The sequence below is a fragment of the Phacochoerus africanus genome, chromosome 10 (genome assembly GCF_016906955.1).
Source record: "Phacochoerus africanus isolate WHEZ1 chromosome 10, ROS_Pafr_v1, whole genome shotgun sequence".
Classification (NCBI taxonomy): domain Eukaryota; kingdom Metazoa; phylum Chordata; class Mammalia; order Artiodactyla; family Suidae; genus Phacochoerus; species Phacochoerus africanus.
The window spans coordinates 129,026,379-129,037,081 of NC_062553.1; the positions used below are offsets into that span (position 1 = coordinate 129,026,379).

At 35.9% G+C, this 10,703-nt stretch overlaps 1 long non-coding RNA gene across 1 annotated transcript in view; it reads left to right on the top strand.

Moving 5' to 3' along the window:
• Positions 1 to 2,350, top strand: part of LOC125137355 (uncharacterized) — a 30,072-nt gene extending 27,722 nt beyond the window's left edge. Inside the window, exon 4 of the long non-coding RNA XR_007137409.1 lies at positions 1,855 to 2,350. This is a non-coding gene — a long non-coding RNA (uncharacterized LOC125137355). The remainder of the gene's footprint in view (positions 1 to 1,854) is intronic.
• The last annotated feature ends 8,353 nt before the right edge of the window (positions 2,351 to 10,703 follow it).

Sequence of the window (10,703 nt, forward strand, 5' to 3'; positions counted from 1 at the left end):
TAATTGCATGCATTTCTATAGATTTAATTTCTATTGCATGCCATTTCTTCATGCCAAAACAAAATACATAACTTATTAGAGGAAATCTCTACTCATGCTTCAAGCATTTCTCAAGCAGAATTTGCCACTCCTCTCCTTCATTCTCCAAACACACTCCTCTTGATTTGAAATGTTGATAGTACACTCATTTGCGCAATTCAAAATCCCAAATATTCTTCCAGTGAATCCTTCTTCCTGATTTTCTATACCCCACTGATTACCAAGAGCTAATTATTCTCTTTTAACATATTTTCTTTGAAAATTTTAATTTCTCTTTAATTTCTCTTTAATATATGTGTTGCTTTCAATTTCCTTAGCAATATCTTCATCCAGGCTACCATCACACCTAGCACAAATTTCTATCACACCCCCCAACTAATCTCTCACAGTGGTCTGCCGCCCACCCCAGTCCATCCCCCAATCTGTAGCAAATTTAAGTTCCCAAAATGCAAGTCTAATCACATCACTCCCTGTTAAAAATCTTTTAAATGTTTCCTATCAAATAAAGCCTAAAGTCCAGAATTATCAACCTTTACGTTTGGCCTCTGATTTTTACTGTAGCATCATTGTTCATCGCTCTCCCAGCAGTCTCTACTTTCCACCCTCATTCTACCAACTGATACTTCCACCAACTACCTATAGTCTTTCTCTGACTTTGAAGTCTTTGCACATGTTGCACACTCAACCTTAAAACCTCTCAACTACCTTTCCCCATCTTCTCATGGGACCAATCTACGCTAAACTACACACAATGCTAAACACACATGCCCCACCATCACATTCTTAACTTGCTCCCAATTTCGTTTCAAATAATTATGTATCTAAAAGCGTACTTCTTACTCTTCCAAGCCTGGTTAGATGTCCCTTCTAAGTTGCATTCAATGTACCAAACTATCCATAAATATACTCTTGACATTTTCTGGTTATCTTTTTGTATCCTCCCCATTAGATAATAAGTTCCTTGAGAGCAGAGACTATACTTTCTCACCTTCCAATTCTAAGTTTAGCTTGCTCTCAGAACATAGTGAATGTTCAAATAACATGTGTTAAATGGATATCTGTGTTGATGTCTGTGTGTTCCTGAGATATACGTTCAGAATAGAGTGACTGGAACATATTTCTGACCAACTTGGTACCTGTCTCTGCTGTTGTGTTTCGGGTCTCACTTAGTTAGAATGCCTGATTACCAGTGTTGTTACAACATTGTTTTTTCTTGTGTGTTTTTGAAGAATTCCTATGAGAATATGGGAAGAGTAAATAAGGAAATGTAGCTGTTTCAGCCTAAAAATTCTGGGTTTTTTTCCTATTCAGTGGGGTTTACAACTAATTTCGATAGAACTTGTGCCATCATTCCAAACTATCCAGATTACTTTGATTATAGGTTCTTTAACTTAAGTAAGACTTACTCCCAGTTTCGAATCATCTATAATTTGATAATGTTTTCACATCTTTATATCCTACTGAGCAATTGGTGTGTATGGCAGTACTGTGAAATGGGTCCTTCTAATATTATTGGTATAAAAAGGAAGCCAAAGAAAGCAAAATTCAAAATTTTGCAGCATAGAACTGACTATAGCCTGCCAAATTGACATTATCTATGAATACAGTGAATACAGTTGGATACAATTTCTAAGCCAGATTCACATTGGGTGTCTTTCTAGCACCTTGATAAAATCAAATTCATTATTTCCATGATACTTTTCTGATAAGTAGAGGCACCAAAAACCCTATTCTGTGTTTCTTCTTTTTTAGTGAACTATTTTCACCTTCTATTAATGATTATTATTGAAAATTTCATTTATTTTCTTTCCCCAGATAAACTTCATGATTTTATAGTCTCATAGATTTTTGTGATGATATAAGAATCAGCTGTGACCATCTCATCATTAGAGAGCAGCAAAATGTCATTATAAAGACAAATATGGATGATTTCCATAATTCATGTTTGGACATTCACAGACTTTGATGCAAACTCTCCATTTTCACAAGGTGATACTAATGACGTGAGGGCAAGAGGAAAAAATAAAACTGAATACACAGAAGGTAAACATTTTGAAGTTGTTCATATGCTTGAAACATTTAAAAATGAATCATGGATGTCTAAGAGAAAACTCAAGTCTTTAAAAACTATTTCCTGGTGTAACTTCCCTGTGCATACACGTGTGAGGACCAGAGTTTTAAGAGAGTAAAGTCTTCTTGGAATAATACTTAGAGGAGTTTCCACTGTGTTGCAATAGGTTGAGAATTTTACTGCAATGGTTTGGGTCATTGCAGAGGCACAGGTTGGATTCCCAGCCCACATGTTGGGTTAAAGAATCCAGCATTGCTACAGCTGGGATTCAGTCTCTGGCCTGGGAACTTCTATATACCACATGTGAGGCTGTAAAAATAATAATAATACTTATAAACTTGACCTGATTATCTATGTGTCATTCTGTGTATGCTTACTCTGTGTTTCAATAATGCCCTAGACATGTCTCTGGAATTGTGTTTCTAAATTGTATTACTACATATATCTTTTAATATTTCTGTTTTGTTCATGAGACTGTCAAGAGTTGGGGGGAAAAAAAAAAGGCTGTTTGTTATTCATCTTTATATCTCTAGTGACTGTCTTTACACCTGGCACTAATTTGATGCACAATACACAATACATTTTTATTGAAAGAATAAATAAATGGATACTTTTCATAAAGTTGGAGGCAATTTTTTATTTGTTACAGTAGAAGTTCGGGGCGTTAGGCAAAGAAAAAATAGTGTGAAACAGCTTTGGTGGTGCTGGGCGATCCCTTAAAGATGACGAAAAGAGTGATCGCATAGCCGTGCGATGATATCTTTCTTTGAATTATCTTACATTAAGTTTATGTGCATAAATGGTATCTTCTAAAAATATGCTATTAATTATAGCAATAATTGCCTTCCTGCTTTCCCTGCTGTCTTTGGCAGTTTATTTACAACAAAGCGTACAAAACAATCCTGTTAAAATGTAGGTCAAGTGATATCACCCCTCTGCTCAAAACCCTGCACTGGCTCCCTAAGAGAGAAGGTCTGCCATAGCTGGCCCCTCTCACTTCTCTGACCTCATTCATGTTTTAATCCCAGAACACCGTGATGGTAAAAACGTTCTGTACATGGTAGTCAGGAGCTCCTGTGGCTGTTGAGCACTTCAGATGTGACCAATGCAACCAAGGAATGGAATTTTAAATTTTATTTAATTTTAATCCATTTTAATTTAAATGGACACATGAGATAGCATGGTTCCAGATTAAAGGATGCTAAGCATACATGAAAACTAAATATAACCTCTGACTGTATATTGTATCCTGTACTGGAAGATGAAACGTGTTATAAAGAATGTTATTAGGGTGTTCTCGTTGTGGCTTAGCAGGTTAAGAACCCCACATAATGTCCGTGAGGATGTGGGTTTGATCCCTGGCCTCACTTAGCGGGTTAAAGATCAGGCGTAGATGGCAGGTGTGGCTCAGATCTAGCATTGCTGTGGCTGTGGCATAGGCTTCAGCTACAGCTACTATTCTACCCCTAAGCCAGGAATTTCCACATGCTGCAGGTGTGGCCATTAAAAAAAAAAAAAAATTAGATCAGCTGACAAGACTAGAACATGTGGATTAAATAAAAGTCTTGTTAAATGTAAAGTTATGAAATTTATGGCTATGTCGTTATATAAGAGACTATCTTTGCTCTTAGGAAGCACACACTGTATTTAAGGAAAAAAGATTGTGATGTATGTAACTTAGCCTCAAAAAATTCAGAGAGATGAGCAAATGGTGTAACACGTCAAATAATAGATGACTCTGCGTAGAGGGGTGTAGGTGTTTTTTGTGCTCATCGACTTATGTTTTTACGCTTGCCACTTTTTGTCCATTTAAAGTCATTTCCAAAGAAAAAGTTTCTTCTCTCCTCTGTGCCACCACGGCGAGGCCAGCCTGGAGCAGTCCTGCCTCAGAGCATGTGCCCCTCCTTCTAGCAAATGTCTGGCATCTTCCCCTCCTTCAGGTCTTTATGAAGTGCCGCCTTTCCAGTGAGGATTTTTTTATACCCGATATTTTTTATGCCCCCAGCCCCTGAGGCCCTCCCCTGTACACAGGTCCTCTGCATACCCTCTTGCCTCTTTTTCTTACCATTTATCACTAACTGTATATTTTACTTACCTCTCTTATTGTTTCATCATGAGGTCAAGAACCTCAGGGTCTTTTTATTTCTTTTTTCACTGTTAAAAATTCCACACCTAGCATAAAGTCTGCAGTTGGACAGAAAATTTTTTTTAAATACTGAATTAATGAAAATACAAACACTTAAGCCAGATATATTTTAGTTTTATGTACTGCACTTTCTGATAACATTTTTATTTCTATGTTTCAACATATCTTAAAATTGCATACATATTTGACAGATAGGAGAATTTTTTGTATACAAAATGTAAATACTGAAGCTAGAATTTCCAAGAAACTATTCTTTGCAAGGCAAATAGGAATAAAAGATTCCACATTGACTGCAGAATGTAACATTTCCTATACCTCACACTACTAACTGGCTCTTCGAAAGAAACACTTTTTCTTTAATAGTGTTAATCCTGAAACATACCCCTGTCTAATAGATATGGATGTTTCCTTTATGAAACAGATTTTCAATATGGACCACCAGGGGATTAAAACCATTAATAGTGAAATATCCATCTTTAAAACTATTTCACAGAGTGTAACACGCACTAAGAACTTGACAAAAAGAGCACCAGCATGGCCGATTTTTGTTTTTGACACCGTATCATGCTGAACACTAAAATGTAAGTCAATGTCAAGGCAATGATGAATGCTTTTGTAAATCTAATCTGTTCCCAAGACACTAAATGATTTTCCAGCTTATCATAGATTTCACATGTGACAGGAGAATCAGCTGTGATCATCGCATTCTTAGATAGGGTCCACAAATTGGCAGCTGACAAACCAATCTGGATGATTTCCAAAGGTTCCAGAAAAAGACTTCTCTTTGTCCCAAACACCCCACTGGCCAGGGGGCAAAGTCCAAAGATTTTAATTGAGCAAAGCATGATGGACTTCCTAAAACAGCCCAAAGATTTTGTTCTTTTTTAAAAAATGAATGAATAAGGGAAACTATATGGGTAGTGAGGATTGGAGTCAAGCTAGCCATCTGTTTTCAGGTCTCCATGCCTTTTTAAACTTTGTTTTTTATATCTTCTTGATAATGAAAACAAGATGTGCATTCCTTACAAATACCTAGTCTTACCCTGTGACCTCAACCTGGTCAACAGCCAGACTCTCTACTCTCAACCAAATAAATGCAAACCCTTCCAGAACAAATACGCCTTTGAGTCAGGAAGATCTTTAATATTACTGTGCAGAGATATTTGATGCCCTCCCAGCTGAATATTAGCCATCAGTCCAGCAGGTTAATCCTTGTCCTGCTCCTCCAGATAGTGGAAGTGTTGAAATAATTTGATCTAGCAGATTGATAAACCCCTTAGTTTAGCTCAAACCCCTTAGATAGTCAAAATATTGCTTGGATCACATGTGAAGTTGCTATTGGTACTATTTTCCAGGCCCAGAGATAACACAGCTCAGGAAAATGGAGCAGTATGGGTAAGTGTTTTACCTAACTCCACTGAACTCTCCTTAGTGTGGTATATGACAGTGACTTTAATATTTTTACATCATATATAAACATAGATCTTGAAGAGTATTAATTTCTCTCCTTAAATGTTAATTTTTAATTATCATTTTATATCTTTTATATATTTGTTTCCCTTTTTTGTTCTTCTGGTTGAGAGAGTGAAAGAGAGAGAGAGAGAGAGGGTCTAACTCTAGTACTTTGGAATCTACCTGAATTTCAGAAATATTATAAAAACTGAAATTTGATGAGCCACCAGAAAATCATATTTATTTAGAGGAAACAACTTAAAAATGTAAAATCGCTTTCAGTTAAGAAGGTGCCATTTTTGAGTACTGGAAAGAGTCTTGATTTTGTTCCTTAACACGGAAGTTATGAATAATCACCATTCTCATATATCATCTACCTCCTGTTCTGCCCTGCTGCAATTCAGATCATGTCTGGGACTAGATGTCATTTTGAATAAAATAAAACCCAAAACCATGCCAAGGTGCCTGGAAAATTTTTTTCTCTTAATTAAAAACCCTGTAGGAAAAATATGCCTGGTAGTTGGTGCTTTCAGGAAAAAAAAAAAAAAAAAAAACTACTTCTTATTTTAGTGAATTCTTGGGTATAACTGAAGAAGGCCCCAATAGACTGGAGTGGGTTGACTTTCTGGGATCCTTTTAATTGGAAGAATAAGGGAAATATTTTTGGAGAAATAAAATATTAAAACAGTTTGCTCTTCATCTAAGGAACAATTTTGAAGAAGGTTGCAGGAAGGAATAATAAAGATTTTTATATATTTGGTTTTAATCTAGTTTTTTTAATCTAGTTTTTATACCCAAGGATCAAAGAGAGAACACTATGAAATATTTTCTTGTGTGCTATCGAACTCTGTATGAAAACTGAAATTGCTTCTTTAATATATAAAAGGTGCACCTGCTTCCCCTGACAGCCAAATCCCACCTTTCAAAGCATTGCCTGTATATTGTTGTCAGATATTTACCTATATTATGAAGACTTCCGGCAACAGTCAACATTTTCCTTCGCATTGAAACATTAATTCTTGTGCTCTAATTTTTTAGTAAGAACATATGGATCTCTATTCTTTGTCCACGTCTCCTATTTGAACTGATTTGCTTTTCTATTGGTGGCTTCTAGCCTTCTTAATACAAATTCTGGCAAACAAGGGCAGTTTAACACTATCCAGATGGCTTTCTAAGCAGGCACTTTTGGGTGTGTAACTATGAAGGTCATTTATCTCTAACAGACAGGTGACTTTTGCATTCTGTTTGTGAGGGTGAGTCCTGCTTATTTCAAATTCTTGCTTCAGGGATGTAGAGTACTTTTAGAGCACAAGAAAGCTTTAATAGCCTTGGAAGAGAGCTTGGGTTAGCCACCTTACTCATAGCAGTGGTATTATATAATCTCCATGATTCACCTCTACCATCCACTGAAGAACAAGACATATTGCTTTTATGTCAATATTTGCTTCTGCAAAATTATTATTTTGTAGCCTAGTTCCTTAAGAATTTTAGCCTTAGTATTCATAAAAGCTGCTAGATAGTCATGTCCATTTCCTGACACTCTATGTAATCTATAAATCATTTCTGGCACCTCTCTGCCCTCAAATTAATGCCTTTTTTCTTCATGTGGATTTAGATCAATAGCAATATAGAGAAAGTGACTCTCCAATCTAAATACTTTGTGTTTGCAATGCACAATTAACCTGTAAATTACACTGAGATTTCAGAAGAAAGACAAGATATTTGCCAATTTTCCCCGTCAGCAATGAAATCAGTTTTTTTTCCATGTAACACTACAAACCAGTCTTTATAGTACCTCATGAATGTCATAAAAATATTTTTTCAAGTTAAAAATGAGCAAAGGAAGTTCATCTTTTTAATTCAAGATAACACAGTGACAATATTGGCGTACTCTTTATTAGTACTTTGAATAGTTTTAATAACAATTCTTTATAAAATAAGAAAAATATTGAAGTCTCAGTAAGTTTTCCCTATTTCAACTTCTCTTATTTTACTTAATACAGTAAAACATAAAATAAATAATCAATAACTTTGTGAAAACTAATTGAGCATTGTTCCAGTTTTTATTTATTGTTTTCTTACTTTAAAAGGTTAGCTGGGAGTTCTCTGGTGGCTCAGCAAATCAAGGGTCAGGCCTTATCACTGCTGTGACTCAGGTCCCATCTGTGGTGCAGTTTCAATCCCTGCACCTGGAACTTCCATCTGCAGTGCGTGCAGCCAAAAATTTTGTAAAAAAACTAAGCTGCAGTGATTCCTTGGATGTGATACCAAAGGCACAGGCAACAGAAGAAAGAATACATAAATTAGACTTCATCAAACTTAAAACATCTGTGCCTCAAAGAGCACTAACAAGAGGGTGAGAAGACAACCCACAGAATGAGAAAAACATATTTACTAATCAATATCTGATAAAATTCATATCCAGAATATATAAATAACACCTACAACTCGACAACAACAACAAAAACCCAATTCAAAAATTGGCAAAAGATTTGAAGACACATTTCTCCAAAGATAAATAAATGACCAATAAAAACATAAAAAGATCCTTACCAACATTAGTCATTAGGGGGATGCAAATCAAAACCTCAAGGAGATACCACTTCCCACCAATTAGAATGGTTATAATTAAAACACAAGCAAACAAAAACCAGACAATAACAAGTTTTGGTGGGGATGTAGGGAAATTGGAACCTCATGCCTTGCTGGTGAGCATGTAAAACGCTGCAGCCATTATGGACAACAGTATGGTGGTTTCTCCAAAAATTAAACACAGTGTTGCCAGGTAATTTAGCAATTCCACTTCTGAATGTATACCCCATCCCCCCAAAATGAAAATATGGACTCAGTAGATATTTCTACATCAATGTTCATCACAGCATTATTCACAATAGCCAAAAGGTAGGAACAACCCAAATGTCTATCAACAGATGAATGTGGTTTAAAATAAAAAAGTGGTATGCACCGACAATGGAATAGCATTCATCTTGAAAAAGCAATGAAATTCGGACACACACTGCAATATGGATGCACATCAAAAAATTTATGCTAAGCCAAACAAAAGTATTATTCTACTATATTAGATATCTAGAATAGGCAAATTCATAAAAGATAGAAAGTAGAATAGAATTAATCAGGGCTGAAGGAAGGGAAGAGGAGCAATTCTTTAATGGCTACATTGTTTCTATTTGGGGTGATTACAAAGTTCTGGAAATGGATAGTGGTGATGGTTGTACAATGTTGTGAATGTACTTAATATTACTTAATTGTGCATTTTAAAATGATTAAAATGGTAAATTTTATGTTATGCATGTTTTATCACACTTTTTAAAGATAGAAGTTTGCTTGTGGAGCAGCAGGTTGAGAATCTGGCCTTGTCGCTGCAGCAGCTTGGGTCTCTGCTGTAGTGGCGGTTTGATCCCTGATCCAGGAACTTCCACATGTTGCAGGTGCTGCCAAACCAAACCAAACACAAATAAACAAAACCAATCCCTTCCCCCCAAGAGAAACCACACAAATCGAAAAAAATTGACAAAAGTACTCTGAACAGTACTTTCAGTCAGTATTTTTAGCTTCTTGCCTTAGACAGCTTTCAGTTTAACAAGTGAGATGAGTTTAACTACCTCAGTTCAAGGAATTAATCTTCTTCTGAGTAAGTCTATAGTTGCTGTGTGTTTCCTGATTTTTAATCCCTATTTGGTTTTGACCTTGGACTACTTCTTCCTTTTGCATTTTCAAAGCTCTTCTTTTCTGTAATGGGAACAATCCCTTATCTTTGGCTTTCATCTTAGATGTCAATCCTGTCCCTTAAGCTTGCTGATCTTGTGACATGCTCCCTAGTTTTTCACAAAATACAGCCTGATGTTGATAAATCCAGTGTCACCACCACATGACATGACCCCAATTGTTCAATGTTTGGATTCATATTAAATGTCGGTTAGAAAGCAAAGTCAGTAGAGAAAGAAAGCCATGAACATAAAGCTTAGCCATTGTTTCTTCAATGGATTCATGTGATTTGTATCAAAATTTGTAACTGACTTAAATATTCCCATGAGTTTTTTAATGAATGAGACTTCTATGCATCCATAAACCCTCAGATCCTTTCTCATTACCATCTTTCCCCGAAATGATCTATGCTTACATAAGACCCAAGGTCAGAGACTATGTCTTATTCATCTTTATATCTCCACTGCTTAGCACAGGGCTCAATAGCTCTTACTTAACATATATCATCTAATAACATAGTGTTTTATGTGTTTCATACATTTCACATGCATTATTTGTTTTAACTCTTAAAACCACGTTGAAAGTTAGGCATTATTATTATTAATTTTTAAAAGAGAACACTGGAACTTGGAAAGTCTTGACATCTTGAAAGTAAAGCAGCATCCGAATGATAGAACCCAACTCTGACCAATGTCTGTTGATGTGTGTTCCATTACATCACGTTTGCCTCCTTGAATATCCTTCAAATAATCTTGTTAAAGGAGAACACATCTCTATACTCCTCACATGTCTTTCCACATTGAGGAAACTGAATTCATTCTGCCTAAAAGTAAATGTGATTCACCTGACTGGTCAATTTGAGATAACAAAATTAAGCATGTTTTGCTTAAATTAGCTCGTCTCTTTTTTTTCTCTGGGATCCAGATGCCTGCATATTGCACAAATCCTCCTCAGTCTGCAACCCATAAATCTGATCTAGCATTAGGTGCTTAGGTCTGTTTCAATTTGAAGTTCAGTTAGGGATCTCATTCAACTCTTATGTTAAGCACATTCTTCAACATAGCTGTAAAGTAATAAATACAGTAATAAAGCTGATACTTTGTTCTCCATCTGCCTTCCTCTTTCTTATCAAATGATTTAGATTCCATGCAAGTCGTTATTAGACCTTTCATAAAGGTCCCCAAAACATCCTTGAATAACTCAAGTCATTTAAGGTGCAGCGAGGAAGTTTCCTCAAGCATATGCAGCACCCCATCACCAGCATAGGCA